This window comes from Ranitomeya imitator, chromosome 4 (genome assembly GCF_032444005.1).
Source record: "Ranitomeya imitator isolate aRanImi1 chromosome 4, aRanImi1.pri, whole genome shotgun sequence".
Classification (NCBI taxonomy): Eukaryota; Metazoa; Chordata; class Amphibia; order Anura; family Dendrobatidae; genus Ranitomeya; species Ranitomeya imitator.
In genome coordinates, this window is record NC_091285.1 from 658,595,101 (window position 1) to 658,618,672 (window position 23,572).

At 45.9% G+C, this 23,572-nt stretch overlaps 1 long non-coding RNA gene and 2 other non-coding genes across 3 annotated transcripts in view; 2 read left to right on the forward strand and 1 right to left on the reverse strand.

Annotated features, from left to right (window-relative positions):
* LOC138677150 (uncharacterized) overlaps positions 1–23,572 on the reverse strand; it is a 136,760-nt gene that overhangs the window by 69,460 nt on the left and 43,728 nt on the right. The gene's annotated exons all lie outside the window — the stretch shown is intronic.
* TRNAV-CAC (transfer RNA valine (anticodon CAC)) lies at positions 3,012–3,084 on the forward strand. Its single transcript has one exon. It is a non-coding gene; the product is annotated as a tRNA-Val (tRNA).
* On the forward strand, positions 5,967–6,039 carry TRNAV-CAC (transfer RNA valine (anticodon CAC)). Its single transcript has one exon. It is a non-coding gene; the product is annotated as a tRNA-Val (tRNA).

The window sequence follows — 23,572 nt, forward strand, 5'->3', positions numbered from 1 at the left end:
TGATGGGCATGTATGAATTGGCCAAATTATGTGCTAAGCGTCTAATTTTTTCCTACAGGAAAGATATTTATCTTTGTACCGTGTTAGCCAGTAGATAGAATATTTGGAATTGAAAGTCCTCTGTGGTTGATACCTTTTAATGGCTAACTGAAAAGATGGTAACAAATTGCAAGCTTTCAAGACTACGCAGGTCCCTTCATCAGGCATAGACTAATACAAGTTCTGAATAAACACATATTTATGCACAATACAGCCCAGAAAAAATGCCAGGTGAAGCAGAACTACCATTATGTGAGAGTGCTAAAATGTTTATTTTATTAGGTTCTAATCCCTGGGTGATCACCTTATGAGAATAGATGTTTTATTCTTTAAAAGGGAACCTGTCACCCCCAAAATCAAGGGTGAGATAAGCCCACCGACATCATCGTGGTAACAAGCATCCGGCGGCCCTGCGATTCTGGACATGCGGCGCGTCTTTTTAGATCACAGCATGTCCGTTTACCTTGCGGAGACGCGGCGACGCCGCAAGGTATAACACAGGGCCCTATATGTGGGGTGCGATGATTTCGGATGTGTGCAATGAACACATCCGCCATCATCGTGTCTCCAGAAGGGGGCGGAGCGAGTTTGCCGTGCCATCAAAACCGCTGGCCATCCTGAACGTGGACACGTACCCTAAGAGAAATCATCTGAGAGTAAATGGAAGGTGGGTCACATCCTTGCTGGGTGGGGACAGTGGGACCGCCCAGTCAAAGTGGAAAACAAGCCATCAGGAAGTTTCTGTAGTGTAGTGGTTATCACGTTCGCCTCACACGCGAAAGGTCCCCACTAAAATAATTCTACACCAAATAAATAATGTTTAAACACACATACCAAACACAATAGATGTTTAACGCAAGTGCAAAATACGTGTGGTAATTATATACACCAAAAAGTGTCAAATACCTGTTGTATAGGAGGAATGGAAGATCATTCGGAAATTAGTATAAACCTACAGAGAAAACCTCGAAACATAAGGTCAATGAATGGTATTTAAGTTGTTGCAAGTGGGTTGCAAGACTCGTTTCGTAACCATCGGACCCGGCGATGGTTACCAAATGGTACTGTTACATGGTCCTGATGGTTATCATCGTGTACAGTGAGGTCATGTGATGACACCAGGGTATGGTGGCCTGTGAGACTCAACAATACGCTGGCTCTCACACGCTGTGTCAGTGAGACACTGACTGCTCTTATGCACTGCAGTACGCGAGTACAGCAGTGTACGAGACAAGTGATCAAAGTTAAAATTATACATGTCCCAAAGTAAAAAGGTGAAAAAAAGACAAATAAAACGTGAAAAAAGTAAAAAAAACAAACGAGCACACAAATCTCAAAAATCCATTTCGCCAACTGAAAACGTAGCGTTTCTGATAAAACAAAAATCGTACACATAATTGGTATTGCTGCATCCAGAACGACACGCTCTGTAAAACTGGCTCGTTATTAATTCCATCTGGCAAACATTTAAGAAAATAATAATAAAAACACGCCAAAAATGTTGCTTTTTCATCATACTGACTCACAAGAAAAGTGAATTAAAAGCAATCAAAAATTCATATGTAAAAAAATTAAATGGTACAAATAAAAACTGCAAACTGTCATGCAAAAAACAAGCACTAACATGGCTAATTCGGCAAAAAAAACAATTAAAAAGTTTTAGTGCTAAAGCATGTGTACCCGTAAAATCAGACTTGGAAGAGAGGTACTCACATCTACCCAGGAATTCGGACTTCAGTATTAGAGAGGTATTCGTATTACACACGTTAGGACCCATCAGTTTTGAGACCACCTTGTTGTTGGATGATGGGCATGCAGGAATTGGCCAAATTTTGTGCTAAGCATCTCATTTTTTCCTAGTATCCAGAAGCAGTATTGTTATTCATATTTAATATATTTCACATTGAAATGCTTTAGCACTACGGAGTGCCACTTTTTTTTTGTTTATAGCATTGTTGGCCAGGACATACATGAAGCAAGATCTCACATTATGTAAAATGTGGCACTCAACTCATTTTCAATAGTACAAATCATATGATATCTGTATTTATATTTTTAAGACACAAAATGGGTAAAATAAATCTTCAGGCACACAGGAAATCACTCCAGTGGGAAGACTGAATTTCACTTTTTAAAAAGTAGCAATTGATGGATCGGCCGAAAATCTCTGGAAACCCCAATGACAGAAGCCAATGACAATCCCTAAAAAAAAGAAGTCATCTCTGTAATTGTACCAACTCGAAGAATAACATTTTCTTATCACATATACCACAAATGAATGGCGTAAATGAAATAAGAACAATTCCCAAAATATTGCAACGTTTACCTTTTCTACCCCATTCCTGGCCGACTATGCTGATAAGGGCGGGGTGTTGTGGGGTATTGCCTCTTTAGCCAAAGAATAAAAATGTAATAAATATGGCTCAGAGGATAAAAAGGGTTAACATTGTGGTGGCCGGCAGAGTCTGAGTATGTTCCATTGATCTACTACACTCAAGGAAACAGAAGACTATCTACAGACTGGAAGAATAGGTTCAGAGCCTGCAGTGAAGATTCAAGAATAAAAAATCCTTTTAAAGGGAACCTGTCACCCGAATTTGGCGGGACAGGTTTTCGGTCATATGGGCGGAGTTTTCGGGTGTTTGATTCACCCTTTCCGTACCCGCTGGCTGCAATATTGGATTGAAGTTCATTCTATGTCCTCCGTAGTACAAGCCTGCGCAAGGCAAGATTGAGGTTCAGAGTTTGCAGTGCAGCTGCAAGTATAAAAATATCATCCTTTCCTTAAGTGTAAACTGTGGCTTGTAATGATAAAGGTTGTGGGTTCTATTCCCGGGGTGATCAGCTTATGAGAACAGATGTTTAATTCATTAAGAGAAGTCATCTGAGAGTGAATGGAAGTTGGGACACATCCTTGCTGGGTGGGGAGAGTCGGACCGCCAAGTCACAGTGGAAAAGTCAGCCATCAGGAAGTTTCTGTAGTGTAGTGGTTATCACGTTCGCCTCACACGCGAAAGGTCCCCGGTTCGAAACCGGGCAGAAACAAGTTTTAATTTTTTAAATTATAGATAGATTTTTTTTAGTGGGTTATTCTACACCAAATACAGAATGTGTAGCTTCTTAAAGAAGCTAAATATAAGACCAAAAAATGTTCTAATGAAAGCAATATCAGAATACTTAGAACTAGTACAATAAAGACATAAAAGTGGTAATCAATATTAAAAATAATCATAAAATTTATTAACTAATCATCAAAAATGACAAACACATGGAGAAAGGTCTGCTGAAAGACACACATCACGATAATGATGGAAAATCATCAAACACAAGACCAGTGAATACCTTATAAAAAGAGACAACGTGTACCCTACAAAAATGCTCTCCCAGTAATTACAAATATAGTAAATCAATAATGATATTATGGCAATAAAAACTGTCATACAATGATTACCAAGGTAATTCCCAGAGGCGCAATTAGAGTCTGGTGAGCCCCGATGCAAAAGCCGGACCTGGGCCCCATCTTCTACATGAACATAATATATATATATACACAGCTCTGGCAAAAATTAAGAGACCCCCACATCAAATCCCTGATTGCGAGACAATCTGGCATCAGTCAAACATCCCTTCGGCGGATCTTAGCTACTCACTCACAAATGAGACCCTTACAAAATCCAGCTGCTGCAGCACCTCAACGAGGAAGACCCAGATCGGCGCGCTGAATCTGCAGAATGGGCCAAACAAAAATTGGAGCAGGACCCTCAGTTTACACAGAATATTATGTTCAGTGATGAGGCAAACTTTTTTTGGGTGGGCCATTTATATGGATACACCAAAATCAAATTTCAATGGGAATTGAAATCAGCTGCAATAACCTGGGTATTTGAGAGCAGTCTGCATGCATCTCAGTGTGAACACTCCTGAATAAAAGACCAAACCTGCCGGGCTTGGCTATGTGAACAGCGCCCTATACAGGCCTTTATTGTGCAAATGTATACTAAGCAGTTACCCCTCCATGAATGGGTAGGTGGTGATTGGCTGTCTGTTTAGTACTTTGCACTTGTGTTGCCAACATCTTGCTATATGGGCTGGCTGCACCCTGTAGTGCATTTGTTCAAAGACCTGGGCAGGTAAGCGGTGCTGCCTTTTTCCCCCGCTGTTTTTTTTAATTGTTTGAGGATTTTAGTCCTCTTTTGTGGCTTTGCGATTAGTTAAATTTTCAAAAGTACAAATCATATGATCTCTATGGGTAAAACAAACCTTCATAAACACAGAAACCTTAGTTTATGATTACAACTTTCTGATTTATCTGATCCAATAAAAGGACAGGGCCGCGCTTAGTAACACGATGTTTACCCTGGTTACCGTAGTAAATGTAAAAAAACAAACACTACATACTTACATTCCCGGTGTCTGGTCATGTCTCTCGCCGTCAGCTTCCCGCACTGACTGGTGAGCGCCGGCCAGCCGTAAAGCACAGCACAGCGGTGACATCACCTCTGTACTTTACGGCCGGCGCTCAGTCAGTGCGGGAAGCTGAAGGCGAGGGACCTGACCAGACACCGGGAATGTAAGTATGTAGTGTTTGTATTTTACATTTACAACGGTAACCAGGGTAAACATTGGGTTACTAAGCGCGGCCCTGCGCTTAGTAACCCGATGTTTACCCTGGTTACCCGGGGACTTCGGGATCGTTGGTCGCTGGAGAGCTGTCTGTGTGACAGCTCTCCAGCGACCAAACAGCGACGCTGCAGCGATCGACATCGTTGTCGGTATCGCTGCAGCGTCGCTTAGTGTGACGGTACCTTAACACGCGAAAGGTCCCCGGGCAGAAACTATTTTATCTTTTTTTGCACATTTCTCTATATCATATTCAAAGATCCATGAGTGACAGAAGCTCCTTCCCTTATAAAGAAAAATATATATACAAAAACAGCAAGAAAGAAAACTAACAGTTAAAAAAAACAATCTGACACGTGAGAACAGTTAGTTCTTTACTGCACCAGATTTATTAAAAGTCCACAAAGAGAAGAAATCCAGCATGGCCAAATGAATCCGTGAAAACTTCAGGCGCAATTCATCATCAGTGGGGTTTTACGTCACTTATTTGTCTTGTAAACACGGATTTTTTTCTTTTTTTTTTTACACCAAATTAGGAGTTTAAACTTTTTGCAACTTATTAGCTCAAAAAGTCTCAAGTCTAAACTGCTTCATAACAATTCAGGCCCAAATAAAATCACTGCCGTGGGGAGAAGACTGACAGACACTTTTTAAAAAAAACGCAGTCGATGAATCAGCCAAAATCATCTGGAAACCCCCAAAGACCACCCACAATGACGAACATGAAAAAAACAAATGAGCTCAGCTCTGTAATTGTACCGACAGAGAGAATAAAATGGTCTTATCACATACACCCCAAATGAAAGGCGTAAAATTAAATAAAAACAATGACTAAATTGTTGAAATTTCCGCAAAAATATTGCAACATTTAGCGTTTAAACACCAACTATGCTGATATTTGCTTTCGTGTTGCTGGGAAATGCCTCTTTGGCCAAACAATGAAACTTTAATAAATATGGCTCAGATAATAAAAGGTGTTCACATGGTGGTGGCCAGCCGAGTCTGAATACGGTTTATTGATCTACTTCCCTCAAGGAAACAGAAGAGCAGTTATGGAATGGGAGAATAGGTTCAGAGTCTGCAGTGCAGCTGCAAGTATAAAAATATCCTTCAATTCTTGTAAGTGTAAACTGTGGCTTGTAATGATAAAGGTTGTGGGTTCTATTCCCGGGGTGATCAGCTTATGAGAACAGATGTTTAATTCAATAAGAGAAGTCATCTGAGAGTGAATGGAAGTTGGGACACATCCTTGCTGGGTGGGGACAGTGAAACCGCCAAGTCACAGTGGAAAAGTGAGCCATCAGGAAGTTTCTGTAGTGTAGTGGTTATCACGTTCGCCTCACACGCGAAAGGTCCCCGGTTCGAAACCGGGCAGAAACAAGTTTTATTTTTTAAATTATAGATTTTTTTTAGTGGGTTATTCTACACCAAATAAAGAATGTGTAGCTTCTTAAAGAAGCTAAATATAAGACCAAAAAATGTTCTAACGAAAGAAATATCAGAATAATTAGAACTAGTACAATAAAGACAGACATAACAGTGGTAATCAATATTAAGATTGTGAGCCCTAACGGGGACAGCAACGATAATGTATGCAACCTGTAAAGCGCTGCAGAATATGTTAGCGCTATATAAAAATAAAGATTATTATTATATTAAAAATAATCAGAAAATTTATTAATCATAAAAAATTATAAACACATGGAGAAAGGTCTGCTGAAAGACACACATCATGATAATGATGGAAAATCATCAAACATAAGACCAGTGAATACCTTATAAAAAGAGACGTGTACCCTACAAAAATGCTCTCCCAGTAATTACAAATATAGTAAATCAATAATGATATTATGGCAATAAAAACTGTCATACAATGATTACCAAGGTAATTCCCAGAGGCGCAATTAGAGTCTGGTGAGCCCCGATGCAAAAGCCGGACCTGGGCCCCATCTTCCACATGAATATTATATATATATATATATATATATATATATATATATATATATATATATATGTTAGGGCTAGCGGAACGCACCAAATAATAAGACAGATAGAGTATGGTGCGTTCGCAGCCCGGGGTCCACCGTGCAGAGATGGAACCTGCTGCCAAGTAATGACGGACTATATGGCGGTACAAAGTGAATACACACACGGGTTAATCACACCCTGTGTGAAGGAAGTGTACCCTGTTGCGTCACAGGACCGCGGTACCGCACCAAAAGCGCAAGCAAGGAGTCTTAGAGCTCAATCCCAAGACACAGGATTTGAGTGCATAGAGACCTCATGCGCTCGACACCGCAACTGTGGTGTCAGAGTGACTGAAATAATTATAACAAAGAAGCACGAGAGTGCATGCGGTGCCGCACTGGCGAACGCCACTAACCACCCAGGCTTGGGTCAGGAAAGCGCTGTGAAAGCGCACGGCGCCACACTGGCAGTCACAGCAATTAGAGGCTGTAATGTGTGTAACGTGCTGATGGTTAAGTCGGGCGCTAGGTAGCAATCATCCACCTTCCGCGAGCAGTCATACAGTAGGGAGGGGATTTTAAAGAGCGACTTTCATCCATCGACATACATCCATCAACACACACACATTATCAAGAATATACTAGCGCATGGCCGTGCAGTCATGCGCAGCTTATATAGTTGCAGCACGTTCAGGACCTTCCAATAAAGGACCAATGGGAAGCTGCTACCAAAGTTTTGCCCTTTCAGGACCTTCCTGGAGGACCAATGGGATGTGCTGCAGTACCTGAGCATGTGACCCTCGATCTCCAATGGGAGATCTTGCCCTGGGCATGCTCAGAAAGAGAAAAGCAGGACTTAGCCCCAAAAGCATCTGCTCTCCGCTGCCCAACACTGACTTCAATGGCAGAAGCAGGAAAAGCAGCAGTAACTCTTTGTACAGAGTGAGACTGAGCAAGACGCTGGGACCGACATCTCTGCTGAGCAGACTCCACTGCGGCTGGAGAAGAATGGGAGACCGCAGCGGAGATGGCTCAAGATTCCCCTTGTGCAGAAGTGGAAACTCGACACCTAACATTACCCCCCTCCTAGGACCCCCCCTCCTTGGGCCTCGCTACGCTCGAAGGCAGCAATGAGCTGTGGGGCCCGAATGTTTTCAGCAGGCTCCCAGGACCTGTCCTCTGGGCCATAACCCTTCCAATGCACCAGATAGAACTTTTTTCCACGTACCACCTTGCACCCCAAAATAGCGTTCATCTCGTAATCGTCCGTAGACGAACCCGATGTCCCGGCAGATGATTCGGAAAACCGGGACACAAGAGGGACACATGAAAGGTGTCAGTGATACCCAAGCGTGGAGGAAGGGCCAGACGGTAGACCACAGGGCTAACCTGTTCAAGGACCTTGAAGGGACCCAAGTAGCGAGGTGCAAACTTAGTGGACTCAACACGCAGCCTGATGTTACGGGCGGAGAGCCACACTAAGTCGCCAGGAGCAAAGGTCGGAGCGGGGCACCGATGAGCATTGGCGGACGACCTCATTCTCTCCTTGGAGGCCCGAATGGCATCCTGAGTGCGGTCCCAAATGTCCCGTGCCTCCACAGCCCAGTCTGCCACGCTGGAGTCAGCAGAAGACACAGGCATGGGCACAGGAACACGCGGATGCTGGCCGTAATTTAGGAGGAATGGAGTCTGATCGGCTACGGCGTTGTTAAGCGCAAACTCTGCCCACGGTAGCAAGGATGCCCAGTCATCCTGCCTGGCAGAAACAAAATGTCGTAAATATGTGACCAAGGTCTGGTTGGCCTTCTCTACCAACCCATTCGTCTCGGGATGATATGCCGAAGAGAGATTCAACTCAATACTGAGTAGACGACAAAGCTCTCTCCAGAATCGAGACGCAAACTGGGGACCCCGGTCACTAACAATTTTGTCTGGCATACCGTGTAGGCGAAAGATATGTTTGATGAACAAGACAGCCAACGCCCGTGCAGAAGGTAGCCGTGGAAGAGGCACCAAGTGCATCATTTTGGAAAAATGGTCGGTGATCACCCAGATAATGGTGCAGTTACGAGACTTGGGTAAGCCCACCACAAAGTCCATCCCGACCATCTCCCAGGGCCTGTCCGCCACCGGCAGAGGGTAAAGCAAACCAGCTGGCCGTTGCCAAGGGGACTTGTTCTTGGCGCAAGAAACACACGCCCGAACATATTCTGCGACATCAAGAGCCATATGCGGCCACCAGTATGTCCTCGCCAGTAACTCAGATGTCCTTTTGGAACCAAAATGTCCACCCACCCTGGACGAGTGTGCCCAAGAGAGAACCTCCGGCCGCAAACTGGATGGTACAAAAGTCTTGCCCGGAGGCACAGACTATAGCGAAACTGGGGCCACAGTTCTCAAGCTCTCGGTGGGGACAATAAGCCGAGGCTCCTCTTCCTCCTCCGCAGATGACACAACGGAGCGAGAGAGAGCGTCGGCCCGAATGTTCTTCTCCCCAGAAAGAAAATGGAGGGTGAAATGAAACCGGGAGAAGAATAAGGACCATCTGGCCTTGCGAGAATTCAACCGCTGGGCTGTCTGCAGGTACACCAAATTTTTATGGTCTGTGAAGACTTGGAAGGGAAAATGAGCTCCCTCCAAGAGATGTCTCCACTCCGAGAAAGCCAACTTCATGGCTAGCAACTCCCTGTCCCCGATGGAATAATTCCTCTCTACTGGTGAGAAGGTCTTAGAAAAGAAGAAGCAAGGATGCTTCCGACCTTGAGCATCCTTTTGGAAGAGGACTGCTCCAGCACCGACAGAAGAGGCATCCACCTCCATGATAAATGGCTTATCAACATCAGGGCAATGTAGGATGGGAGCGCTAGCGAAGTGTGACTTTATAGAGTTAAAGGCCTTGGAGACCTCCTCAGACCACAATTTGGGATTTGCCCCCTTCTTGGTGAGGGCAACCAAGGGAGCTACCAACGTTGAGTAGTGCGGAATGAACTGGCGATAATAATTAATGAACCCCATAAAGCGCTGCACCGCTTTAAGAGAATGGGGTTTCTGCCAGTCCATCACGGCCTGTAGTTTGGCAGGATCCATAGCCAATCCCTGGGCAGAGATGATATAGCCTAGGAAAGGTAAGGACTCCTGCTCGAACATACACTTCTCCAACTTGGCATAGAGGAAGTTTGCCCGTAGGAGGTCGAAGACTTTGCAAACATCTCTCCGGTGGGAGTCAATATCAGGAGAGTAGATGAGAATATCATCCAGATAGACTACGACCGAGGTGGAAAGCATATCCCGGAAGATGTCATTCACAAAGTCTTGGAAAACGGCTGGGGCATTACAGAGCCCGAAGGGCATCACCAGATATTCATAATGCCCATCCCTGGTGTTAAAAGCCGTCTTCCATTCGTCCCCCTCACTGATGCGAATCAGGTTGTAAGCACCCCGCAGATCTAATTTAGTAAATACCCTTGCTCCCCGAAGCCTATCGAAGAGCTCAGATATCAAGGGCAAAGGATACTTATTCTTAACGGTGATGGCGTTAAGACCCCTGTAGTCTATGCATGGACGCAATTCCCCATTCTTCTTCTGCACGAAGAAGAACCCTGCCCCAGCAGGTGACACTGACTTCCTAATGAATCCTCTTGCCAGATTTTCCTGGATGTACTGTGACATTGCCTCCGTCTCCGGGAGAGATAACGGATAGACTCGACCCCGGGGAGGCTCAGCACCAGGCAAGAGATCAATAGGACAGTCATAGGGGCGATGGGGCGGAAGGGTCTCCGCCGCTTTTTTGGAGAACACGTCTGCATAAGACTAATACTGCTTGGGGAGAGAGGATAGATCTGCGGGTACCTCTGTAGTAGCAACCTGAACGCACTCCCTCTGACACCTACCCCCACAAGATTCGCCCCATCCCAGAATTCTGCCTGAGGACCACTCGATATGAGGAGAGTGGTACCGTAGCCAAGGTATTCCCAACAGGACCTCATCAATTCCCTCAGGAATTACGAGCAGAGATGTAATCTCCTGATGAGATGGCGACATGGACAGAGTAAAAGGGATGGTCTGGTGTGTTATCTGTGAGGGCAGTGTCGACCCATTCACCACTCGTACCGTTACTGGTTGAGCTAGCATAACCAGGGGTATTGCGTGACGTTGGGCGAAGGCAGAAGACATAAAATTGCCCTCCGCCCCAGAATCCACGCAGAGCTCTACCGAGTGGGAGAATGAGCCTATAATAATTGTCCCCTTAAAGGACAATTTAGAGGCAAACGTCGCCGTGTCTAGTGTACCTCCACCTACTACCACTAGACGCTGACGTTTCCTCAACCGCTGAGGACATCTGGTGGCTAGATGTCCTGACTGCTGGCAAACATGACAGACCTTGAGTGCACAAGCGGTCCGGTCCGACTTAGATCCCGCTTGTGACACTTCCATGGCCTCATGTGACTCAGGAACCAGGACCGGAGATTCCAGAGGTTTGGCAAAGGTAGGAGCCAGCCGAAACCTCTGCCTACACTGGGCTCGCTCTAACCTCCGCTCGTTAAAACGGAGGTCAATTTGAGTGGAGACAGTTATTAACTCCTCCAGTGTGGCAGGAATCTCCCTAGTGGCCAGAGCGTCCTTAACGTGATCAGCCAGGCCCCTCCAATATATGGGGATAAGGGCTTTATCTGACCAGTCCAGCTCAGAAGCTAAAGTGCGGAATTGGACGGAAAAATGACTGACCAAGGACTCACCCTGAGTTAATGCCAGCAGTTGGAGCGCAGTATCATGGGTGACTTGAGGTCCTAAAAAGACCTGTTTCAGAGTGCTCAAGAACAGCGGAGCACTCTGCACCACATGATCGCCATGCTCCCACAGCGGCGTAGCCCATTCCAACGCCCTGTCCGACGAGAGACACTATAAATCCCACCTCAGCCCGCTCTGTGGGAAAACGTGCAGCCAGGAGCTCGAGGTGAATAGAGCACTGACTCACGAATCCCCTACAAAATTTGCTATCACCAGAAAATTTTTCTGGCAGCGGGAGGCGAGATAATGTCGGAACAGGGGTGGCAATGGACAAGGTTGCTGCAGCCACGCTAGCAGCCTGTACAGCAACTGCGGTAACATCCACAGCTGAGGTTGAGCTCTCGAGAGCCGCCAACCTACCCTCCAGCTGCTGGATATACCGCATGGATTGCTGTTTGTCCGTCATTACTAGCCAGACCCTGGTGCTAGTACAGTTAGGGCCAGAAATATTTGGACAGTGACACAATTTTCGCGAGTTGGGCTCTGCATGCCACCACATTGGATTTGAAATGAAACCTCTACAACAGAATTCAAGTGCAGATTGTAACGTTTAATTTGAAGGGTTGAACAAAAATATCTGATAGAAAATGTAGGAATTGTACACATTTCTTTACAAACACTCCACATTTTAGGAGGTCAAAAGTAATTGGACAAATAAACATAACCCAAACAAAATATTTTTATTTTCAATATTTTGTTGCAAATCCTTTGGAGGCAATCACTGCCTTAAGTCTGGAACCCATGGACATCACCAAACGCTGGGTTTCCTCCTTCTTAATGCTTTGCCAGGCCTTTACAGCCGCAGCCTTCAGGTCTTGCTTGTTTGTGGGTCTTTCCGTCTTAAGTCTGGATTTGAGCAAGTGAAATGCATGCTCAATTGGGTTTAGATCTGGAGATTGACTTGGCCATTGCAGAATGTTCCACTTTTTGGCACTCATGAACTCCTGGGTAGCTTTGGCTGTATGCTTGGGGTCATTGCCCATCTGTACTATGAAGCGCCGTCCAATCAACTTTGCAGCATTTGGCTGAATCTGGGCTGAAAGTATATCCCGGTACACTTCAGAATTCATCCGGCTACTCTTGTCTGCTCTTATGTCATCAATAAACACAAGTGACCCAGTGCCATTGAAAGCCATGCATGCCCATGCCATCACGTTGCCTCCACCATGTTTTACAGAGGATGTGGTGTGCCTTGGATCATGTGCCGTTCCCTTTCTTCTCCAAACTTTTTTCTTCCCATCATTCTGGTACAGGTTGATCTTTGTCTCATCTGTCCATAGAATACTTTTCCAGAACTGAGCTGGCTTCTTGAGGTGTTTTTCTGCAAATTTAACTCTGGCCTGTCTATTTTTGGTATTGATGAATGGTTTGCATCTAGATGTGAACCCTTTGTATTTACTGTCATGGAGTCTTCTCTTTACTGTTGACTTAGAGACAGATACACCTACTTCACTGAGAGTGTTCTGGACTTCAGTTGATGTTGTGAACGGGTTCTTCTTCACCAAATTAAGTATGCGGCGATCATCCACCACTGTTGTCATCCGTGGACGCCCAGGCCTTTTTGAGTTCCCAAGCTCACCAGTCAATTCCTTTTTTCTCAGAATGTACCCAACTGTTGATTTTGCTACTCCAAGCATGTCTGCTATCTCTCTGATGGATTTTTTCTTTTTTTTCAGCCTCAGGATGTTCTGCTTCACCTCAATTGAGAGTTCCTTTGACTGCATGTTGTCTGCTCACAGCAACAGCTTCCAAATGCAAAACCACACACCTGGAATCCACCCCTGACCTTTTAACTACTTCATTGATTACAGGTTAACGAGGGAGACGCCTTCAGAGTTAATTGCAGCCCTTAGAGTCCATTGTCCAATTACTTTTGGTCCCTTGAAAAAGAGGACGCTATGCATTACAGAGCTATGATTCCTAAACCCTTTCTCCGATTTGGATGTGGAAACTATCATATTGCAGCTGGGAGTGTGCACTTTCAGCCCATATTACATATATAATTGTATTTCTGAACATGTTTTTGTAAACAGCTAAAATAACAAAACTTGTGTCACTGTCCAAATATTTCTGGCCCTAACTGTATAATGTTAGGGCTAGCTGTCATGGTCTGCTGAGTTTCTGGGATTAGGTGGTTTTAGGGTTAACTTGGATGGCCTCACTCTGGGATTTTGGGAGGCTTTTTATAGCCTCATTGTGGAGCCATCCTCTGTCGCTTATACTCTGACTCTTGGCCGAGTGTGTGACCCTGTTGTGCCTGTATTTTGTGCCTGTGCTTTGTGCCTGTGCTAATTTATGCTTGTCTGGTTCTGATCTGGTTCTGTCCCCGTTTAGAGTTCTGTCTGTCCCTTTTGTACTGCGCTGCTATCTCTGTGTATGACTACTTGCTTACGTTCTGACTATTCTCTGCTCGTCCCTTCTGTACAGTGCCGCCCTCTCTGTGTCTGACCCCCATTTGTACGACTTGAGTTTTCTTTTCCTCTATTTCAGGGTGCCTGTAGAATCCTGCACTTATCTTCAGTAGCAGGACGCTAAGCCCCGCCCCCTGTGGTCACATGATCGTAGGTCCTTCTGTTTCCTTCTACCTTTAGCTCTCTGCGCAGGTCCTATCTGTCTGAGCTTTCCCTGTGCCATCTGACCCCGGGATCTTCCACCGTGTGGGTGAGTCACCCTGCTCAGCCGTGGCAGCACGCCGCTGCTGACAGGGTTCTGATACTAGCGGAATGCACCAAATAATAAGACAGATAGAGTATGGTGCGTTCGCAGCCCGGGGTCCACCGTGCAGAGATGGAACCTGCTGCCAAGTAATGACGGACTATATGGCGGTACAAAGTGAATACACACACGGGTTAATCACACCCTGTGTGAAGGAAGTGTACCCTGTTGCGTCACAGGACCGCGGTACCGCACCAAAAGCGCAAGCAAGGAGTCTTAGAGCTCAATCCCAAGACACAGGATTTGAGTGCATAGAGACCTCATGCGCTCGACACCGCAACTGTGGTGTCAGAGTGACTGAAATAATTATAACAAAGAAGCACGAGAGTGCATGCGGTGCCGCACTGGCGAACGCCACTAACCACCCAGGCTTGGGTCAGGAAAGCGCTGTGAAAGCGCACGGCGCCACACTGGCAGTCACAGCAATTAGAGGCTGTAATGTGTGTAACGTGCTGATGGTTAAGTCGGGCGCTAGGTAGCAATCATCCACCTTCCGCGAGCAGTCATACAGTAGGGAGGGGATTTTAAAGAGCGACTTTCATCCATCGACATACATCCATCAACACACACACATTATCAAGAATATACTAGCGCATGGCCGTGCGGTCATGCGCAGCTTATATAGTTGCAGCACGTTCAGGACCTTCCAATAAAGGACCAATGGGAAGCTGCTACCAAAGTTTTGCCCTTTCAGGACCTTCCTGGAGGACCAATGGGATGTGCTGCAGTACCTGAGCATGTGACCCTCGATCTCCAATGGGAGATCTTGCCCTGGGCATGCTCAGAAAGAGAAAAGCAGGACTTAGCCCCAAAAGCATCTGCTCTCCACTGCCCAACACTGACTTCAATGGCAGAAGCAGGAAAAGCAGCAGTAACTCTTTGTACAGAGTGAGACTGAGCAAGACGCTGGGACCGATGTCTCTGCTGAGCAGACTCCACTGCAGCTGGAGAAGAATGGGAGACCGCAGCGGAGATGGCTCGAGATTCCCCTTGTGCAGAAGCGGGAACTCGACACCTAACATATATATATAATTCATTTTTATAGCGCCATTTATCCCATGGAGCTTTACATGTGAATCTGGCAAATATAGACAAGTACAATAAACATGAGTAAAACAAGGCACACACAAGTATAGGAGGAGAGAGGACCCTGCCCGCGAGGGGTCACAGTCTACAGGGGATGGGTGAGGATACACTAGGAGAGGATAGAGCTGGTCATGTGGCGGTTCAGTAGACGAGGGATCACTGCAGGTTGTAGGCTTGTCGGAAGAGGTGGGTCTTCAAGTTCCTTTTGAAGGTTTCCGTGGTAGGTGAGAGCCTGATGTGTTGGGGTAGAGTTCCAGAGTATAGGGGAAGCACGGGAGAAGTCTTGGATGCGGTTGTGGGAGGAAGAGATGAGAAAGGAGTAGAGTAGGAGATCATGAGATGATCAAAGATTGCGTGTAGGTAAGTACCGGGAGACCATGTCACAGATGTATGGAGGAGTCAGATTGTGAATGGCTTTGTATGCCATTGTTAGTGTTTTGAACTGTAGCCTCTGGGCAATAGGAAGCCAGTGAAGGGCCTGGCAGAGAGGAGAGGCTGGGGAGTAACGGGGAGACAGGTGGATTAGTCGGGCAGCAGCGTTTAGGATGGATTGGAGTGGTGCCAGAGTGCTAGAGGGGAGGCCAGAGAGTAGGAGGTTGCAGTAGTCGAGGCGGGAGATAATAAGGGTGTGTACCAGTGTTTTTGTGGTTTCATGGTCAAGGAATGCACGGATCCGGGAAATGTTTTTGAGTTGGAATCGGCAAGAGGAGGCAAGGGCTTGGATATGTGGCTTGGAAGAGAGGGTAGAGTCAAGGATCACCCCGAGGCACCGAGCGTGCGGGACCGGGGAAAGTGAGCAGCCATTGACATTGATGGATAGGTTGGGTGGAGGGGTAGAGTGAGGTGGGGAAAGATGATAAATTCTGTTTTGTCCATGTTCAGTTTTAGAAAACGAGCAGAAAAGAAGGATGAAATAGCAGACAGACATTGTGGGATTTTGGTCAGTAAGGAAGTGAGGTCGTGTCCAGATAGGTAGATCTGCGTGTCATCAGCGTAGAGATGATATTGTAAACCGTGGGATTCTATGAGCTGTCCCAGGCCGAAGGTGTAGATGGAGAAGAGTAGGGGCCCTAGAACTGAGCCTTGGGGAACACCGACAGACAGGGGGCGAGATGAGGAGGTGGTGTGGGAGAGGGAGACACTGAATGTCCGGTCTGTTAGATATGATGAGATCCAGGATAGGGCCAAGTCTGTGATGCCAAGAGATGAGAGGATCTGTAACAGGAGGGAGTGGTCCACAGTGTCGAAGGCAGAAGACAGGTCCAGGAGGAGGGCAGAGTAATATATATATATATATATATTTATATATTAACACACACACACACACATACAGCTTTGGCAAAAATTAAGAGACCACCACATCAAAACCCTGTCATGGGCAGCCCAATCTCCAGACCTGAACCCCATTGAAAACCTCTGGAATGTAATAAAGAGGATGATGGATAGTCACAATTTATCAAACAAAGAAGAACTGCTTACATTTTTGTGCCAGAAGCAGTGTGAAAGACTGGTGGAAAGCATGCCAAGACGCATGAAAGCTGTGATTAAAAATCATGGTTATTCCACAAAAATAGAATTATTCTTACCGTTAATTCGGTTTCTAGGAACCTTCCACGACGGCATATGGAGGTTGCCTCTTTGCCCTAATGGGGAACAGGAAATGGAGAGGTTAAAAGGCCCTCCCACCTCCCTCTCACCAGTGACTTATAACTGAAAACCATAGCACCGGTTTACCTTGAATCCCAGATTTTAATCCAGGAGTATATAGGGAGGGAATTAGCGCCGTCGTGGAAGGTTGCTAGAAACCGAATTAACGGTAAGAATAATTCTATTTTCTCTAGTCACCTTCCACGACGGCATATGGAGGAATACCAACTAATTTTGCCGCTAGGGAGGGACAACGGCCTGGAGTACTTTCCGGCCGAAGACTAAATCCTTGTTGGACATTACGTCTAGTCTGTAATGTCTGGAGAAAGTATGCAATGAAGACCACGTGGCTGCCCTGCAGATTTGCTCTGTTGATGCACCTGCTCTTTCTGCCCAAGAGACTGAGGTTGATCTAGTCGAATGAGCCTTGATTCCCACTGGAGGAGTTTTATCTTGAGCGAGATATGCTTCTGCTATCGCTTTCTTTATCCAGTTGGCAATAGTGCTTTTTGCTACTTTCTTTCCTTTATTTTGTCCTGATGGATGGACAAACAGATTCTGGTCAAATCTGTAAGAGCTGGTCTGCTCTAGGTAAAATAATACAATGCGTCTGACATCCAGAGTATGAAATTTCTCTTCTTTTGGATTTGTTGGATTCTGGCAAAAAGAAGGTAAAATGATTTCCTGAGAGCGGTGGAAATCTGATACGACCTTTGGAAGGAGGGGTCAAGGCGCAGTATTATAGAATCATCTCGGATAGACAAGTATGGTTCTCTTATTGAGAGAGCCTGTAGTTCTCCTACCCTCCTTGCTGAGGTAATGGCCACTAGAAAAATTGTTTTATAAATTAGATTTTTCTGCGAGCAGGAGGATAAAGGTTCAAAGGGTGCACCTGTAAGTCCTTGTAATACCAGATTCAAGTCCCATAATGGTACTGTAATTTGTTTTTTAGGATTCATCCTAGAGGCTGATATCATGAACCTCTTAATCCAGCGATGATTTGCCAGATCCTGGTCAAATATTGAACCGAGTGCAGAAACTTGGACTTTTAGGGTGCTCGGCCTGAGGCCTATTTCTAGGCCTTTTTGCAAAAAATCTAGAATTTGAGACAGATTCGGATTAAGGGGATCCAGTACTTCGGGAAGACATAAGGATGAGAATTTCTTCCAGATTTTATTATATATAGCAATGGTCACCGGTTTCCTTGATTTTTGAAGTGTGGAAACCACTGCTTCTGATAGTCCTTTGGCTCTCAACACCTGGGCTTCAGTAGCCATGCCGCCAGATTCCATTTGTGGACGTCTAGGAGATGTATTGGTCCTTGAGAAAGAAGGTTTTCTTCCATCGGAAACTGGAATGGCCCATCCACCTGTAAATTCATAATCAGGTTGTACCAACTCCTCTTTGGCCACAATGGGGCTACCAATATAGTTGGTGTTCGTTCTTCCCGAACCTTCTGCAAGACTTTTGCCAATATCGGAATTGGTGGAAACGCATAGGCCAGTCGAAAATTCCATTCCTGGGCCAATGCATCCACTCCTCTGGAGCCGTCTCTGGGGTTTAGGGAGAAGAAGGCTTCGACTTTCGCATTTTGCCGGGATGCAAAGAGGTCGATTTCTGGAAGACCCCATTTGTTCACCAGCATCTCGAAACTTTGGTTGTTCAAACACCATTCTCCAGGATGTATGTCTTGACGGCTTAGATAATCCGCCTGAGTGCTGGATGAGCCTTTCAGGTGAACTGCCGTCAGGGATAACAGATGTCTTTCTGCCCAGGAACATATTCTGGCAGATATGTTCTTCAGGTTGTTGTTTTTTGAACTGCCCTGATGTCTGATGTGAGCCACCGTGGTCACATTGTCTGAATATATTCGGACATGATATCCCTTGATAAGATGACCCCCCATCAGAAGGGCTTCCTCTACAGCTTTTAGCTCTCTGTAGTTGGATGATTTCTTGCTCGTCGATTGGTCCCAGAGCCCTTGGAAAGGGGTGCGATTTATCATGGCCCCCCAGCCTCTTTTGCTGGCATCTGTTGTGACCGTAGTCAGAGGAACCTGAGTCCAACTGACTCCTTTTTGTAAATTTTTCGGAGTCATCCACCACGCCAGAGAGGCCTTGACACGGCCTGGTGTGTACAGTCTCCTGTTCAAAGAACTGGGCTGACCATTCCAATTCTGTAGGATATGTGCCTGAAGAATCCTGGAATGGGCTTGGGCCCAGGGTACCGATTGGATGCAAGCTGTTATCGATCCTAGCAGAGACATGCCTTCTTTGATTGTAGGGGATCTGGTGTCTCTGAACATCTTGACTTTTGATAGTAGAGTCAGACGATATTCCAATGGGAGGAAGGACATTTGTCTTGCAGAGTCCAGAAGAACTCCCAGGAATTTCCTGCATTTGGAGGGTCGTAGGTGAGATTTTTCTAAATTCGGCACCCATCCCAGAGATGTCAGAATATCGAGTGTCTTTGATACATGAGACTCCAGAGATTGTTTGGTGGGAGCCACTAACAAAAGGTCATCTAGGTATGGCACTATACAGACGCCTTGCCTCCGGATGAAGGAGACTACTTCCCCCATTACTTTGGAAAAAACTCTTGGAGCAGAGGAGATCCCAAACGGAAGGACGTTGAACTGATAGTGCTCTATCAGACGTCCCTTCTGCACTGCAAACTTGAGGTACTGGCGATGTCTCTGATGAATGGGGATGTGAAAGTATGCATCTTTCAAATCGATAGTGGCCATGTAGGAGTGCGGGCTTATCAAGGGAATCGCATTTTTCACTGATTCCATCTTGAATTTTCGGTATTTGACATGCCGGTTGAGGCCCTTCAGATTTATAATAATACGGGACTCACCCGATGGTTTGGGAACCAGAAATAGACGAGAATAGTGTCCCCGATCCCTCTCTGATTCCGGAACCTGGGATATCACATTTGACCTCTTTAGGGTCTTGAGACCCGACTCTAGAGTGGACTGGTCTTTCACTGAGGGAAGGGAGGTGATTTTTAGACCCCGTGGGGAAGAGGAAATGAGTTCTATTAGAAGACCCTCTTCGATGACTTTGAGGACCCAGGAGCAATTGGTGATTTTTTGCCACTGGAGTATAAATTCTGAGAGTCTCCCCCCCACCGGGTCGAAGTCACCGTTTCTCTTGTTGAGACTGCTGCTGCTGTTGCTGAGGGATAAGGATGTTTCTCCCGCCTCCCTTCGGGTAACTCCACCTCCCAGACTTGCCTTTCCCTCTCTGAGAGGTTTGGCCCTGAAAGGGACGAAAAAACTTCTTTTTGGGAGTTTTTTGCTCTGGGAGGGCTTTCTTTTTATCGGTTGCCTTCTCCAAGATGTCATCCAGGGAAGGCCCGAAGACATAATTACCTTTAAATGGTATGGCGCATAATTTGGCCTTGGAGGTGATATCGCCAGACCACATTTTTAACCAAAGCGCCCTCCTAGCCGAATTGGTCTGTACTAATGACCTGGCAGCAATTCTTATGGTTTCCATAGAAGAGTCTGCTAGGAAACCCGTGGCTCTAAGGAGACTGGGTAGCGATTCCAACAATTCAGCTCTAGATGTACCCTGGGATATGTGGGATTCTAGTTCACCTAACCAACGAAAAAGTGCTCTAGCCACGCAGGTTGAAGCAATGTTGGCTTTGAGGGCTACCGAGGTTTCCCACGATTTTTTTAACAGACTTTCAATTTTTCTGTCCATCGGGTCTTTCAATTGAGACGAGTCTTCGAATGGAAGAGCCGTTCTCTTAGCCACTCTTGCCACCTGTGAATCAACTTTCGGAACATCCCATTTGGTCAGATCTCCTTCTAAGGGGAATCTATGCTTCATCTCGGATGGAGTACTGAGACGTTTTTCAGGAAGTTCCCACTCTTGATCGATCATATCAGATATATTTGAGTGGATCGGGAACCCCACCCGTTTACCCTTGGATATACCGCCAAACATCTGGTCCTGTATGGACTGTGGCTCTGGCTCTTCCTCCAGCCCCATAGTACTGCGTACAGCAGCTACTAAATCCTCAACCCAATCTGAAGAGAAAAGATATTTCCGAACTTCAGAGGTTATAGGGGACGTAGGTTCCTCCCGTCTACCCGAGGATGAGGCATAAGAGAGGTCTGATTCAGATTCAGAATCCTCCTCCTGGATTTTTCTTTTTTTAGCTGGGGAGGGTGGCTGAGGGGGTGGGGGGGGGGATGAAGGCCGGTAGGGAGGATTGCACCTCTTGTTTGACCAAGGAGCGTATTTCTTCTAGTAAAGAAGGTTGCTCTGCCCTGACAATCTTGTCAGTACAGGTCTTGCAGAGTTTTTTCTCCCAAGATGGTGGCAGCTTAATGTTACAGATGGCACACTTCTTTTTTGTAGTAGTTTTGGGGGTAGACTTTTCTCCCTGCAATGAGAGGGGAGAGAGAGTCATGCTAATAGTAATATCCCCAAATGCTATCTAAGGACCCCTTGTCCCTGCGGCACTTACTGTGGCAGGGGCAGCGCTGGGCTCTGCAAGTGCAGGGCAGGTACTGCTCTCCATGATAGGATAGTCTTACCTGCGACGTCTTCTGGCAGGTTTTATGCTCTGTGGCATGTCCCAGCGCCCAGCGATTGTAAAATTCCTCCTCCCCTCCATGGTCCAGGGTGGAGGACGCCGTCCTGCACGAGATACCGCCGGCGGAAGTGCCTCCAGGGCGTCCAGAAAAGATCGGAAGTGACGCACGCGATCACTTCCGGGTCGCCAGCGGCATGTGGAGGAGAGGACACCGGAGAGCTCCAGGAGGACTCCGGATAGGAACGCTAGCCTGCTTTGCCCTCACGGGGGCGCGGGAAGGCTAGGACCAGGTCCCGAGGACACCGCAGCGCGGCGCGACGGGAGCAGCATAAGCGGAAGGGGGAGGTAAGAAACGACCCCATGCTGCCCGGTTTGTAATTGAGGCAGAGCCTGCGTAGCAGTAGTTACCGGCCACCACTGCATACGAAGTAAACCTCTCCTGTCCCATGGGGAACAGGAAAGACACTGGTGAGAGGGAGGTGGGAGGGCCTTTTAACCTCACCATTTCCTGTTCCCCATTAGGGCAAAGAGGCAACCTCCATATGCCGTCGTCGAAGGTGACTAGAGAAATATTGATTTCTGATCTCTACCCGAGTTAAAACATTAGTATTGTTGTTTCTAAATGATTATGAACTTGTTTTTTTATTTGAGGTCTGAAAGCACTGGGTTTTTTGGAAGTTCAGAGACATGTTGTCAGAAGTTTATAGAATAAAAGAACAATTTACATTTTACTCAAAAATATACCTAGAAAGAGGAAAATCAGACAAACTGTACATTTTGCAGTTGTCTCTTAACTTTTTCCGAAACAAGAGCCAGGGTATTTCATATATCCCACCGCCATCACCAATTCTGCAAATTCAGCGAGACAATCTGGCATCAGTCGGACATCCCTTCGGCGGATCTTAGCTATTCGCAAATGAGACCCTTACAAAATCCAGCTGCTGCAGCACCTCAACGAGGATGACCCAGATTGGTGCGCTGAATTTGCAGTTTACACAGAACATTATGTTCAGTGATGAGGCAAACTTTTTTTGGGTGGGCCACCTAAATCAAATTTCAATGGGAATTGAAATCAGCTGCAATAACCCAGGTATTTGAGAGCAGTCTGCATGCATCTCAGTGTGAACACTCCTGAATAAAAGACCAAACATGCCGGGCTTGGCTATGTGAACAGTGCCCTATACAGGCCTTTATTGTGCAAATGTATACTAAACTGTCACCCCCTCCATGAATGGGTAGGTGGTGATTGGCTGTCTGTTTAGTATTTTGCACCTGTGTTGCCAACATCTTGCTATATGGGCTGGCTGCATCCTGTAGTGCATTTGTTCAAAGACCTGGGCAGGTAAGCGGTGCTGCCTTTTTCCTGCTGTTTTTTTGAATTGTTGGAGGATTTTACTCCTCTTTTGTGGCTTTGCTATTAGTTAAATTTTCAAAAGTACAAATCATATGATCTCTGTATCTATACTTTTAAGAGACTATATACGTAAAAAGAACCTTCATAAACACAGAAACCTTAGTTTATGATTACAACTTGCCGATTTATCTGATCCAATAAAATTTTGATAAAATCAGAGTCAGATTTATGCAGAACTATAGTGCAAAGATTCACATTAGCCTACAGCTCCAATCCAGTATGACCAAGAACATCACATCAGGGTTATTCAGGCCTAGAGGTTCAACCATTATCCCAGCTCAAAGGAGCAAATAACCAAACGTAAGAAAGTTTCCGTAGTGTAGGGGTTATCACATTCGCCTAACACGCGAAAGATCCCCGGGCAGAAACTATTTTATCTTTTTTTGCACATTTCTCTATATCATATTCAAAGATCCATGAGTGACAGAAGCTCCTTCCCTTATAAAGAAAAATATATATAAAAAAAACAGCAAGAAAGAAAACTAACAGTTAAAAAAAAACAATCTGACACGTGAGAACAGTTAGTTCTTTACTGCACCAGATTTATTAAAAGTCCACAAAGAGAAGAAATCCAGCATGGCCAAATGAATCCGTGAAAACTTCAGGCCTAAAGGTACCGTCACACATAGCGACGCTGCAGCGATACCGACAACGATCCGGATCGCTGCAGCGTCACTGTTTGGTCGCTGGAGAGCTGTCACACAGACAGCTCTCCAGCGACCAACGATCCTGAGGTCCCCGG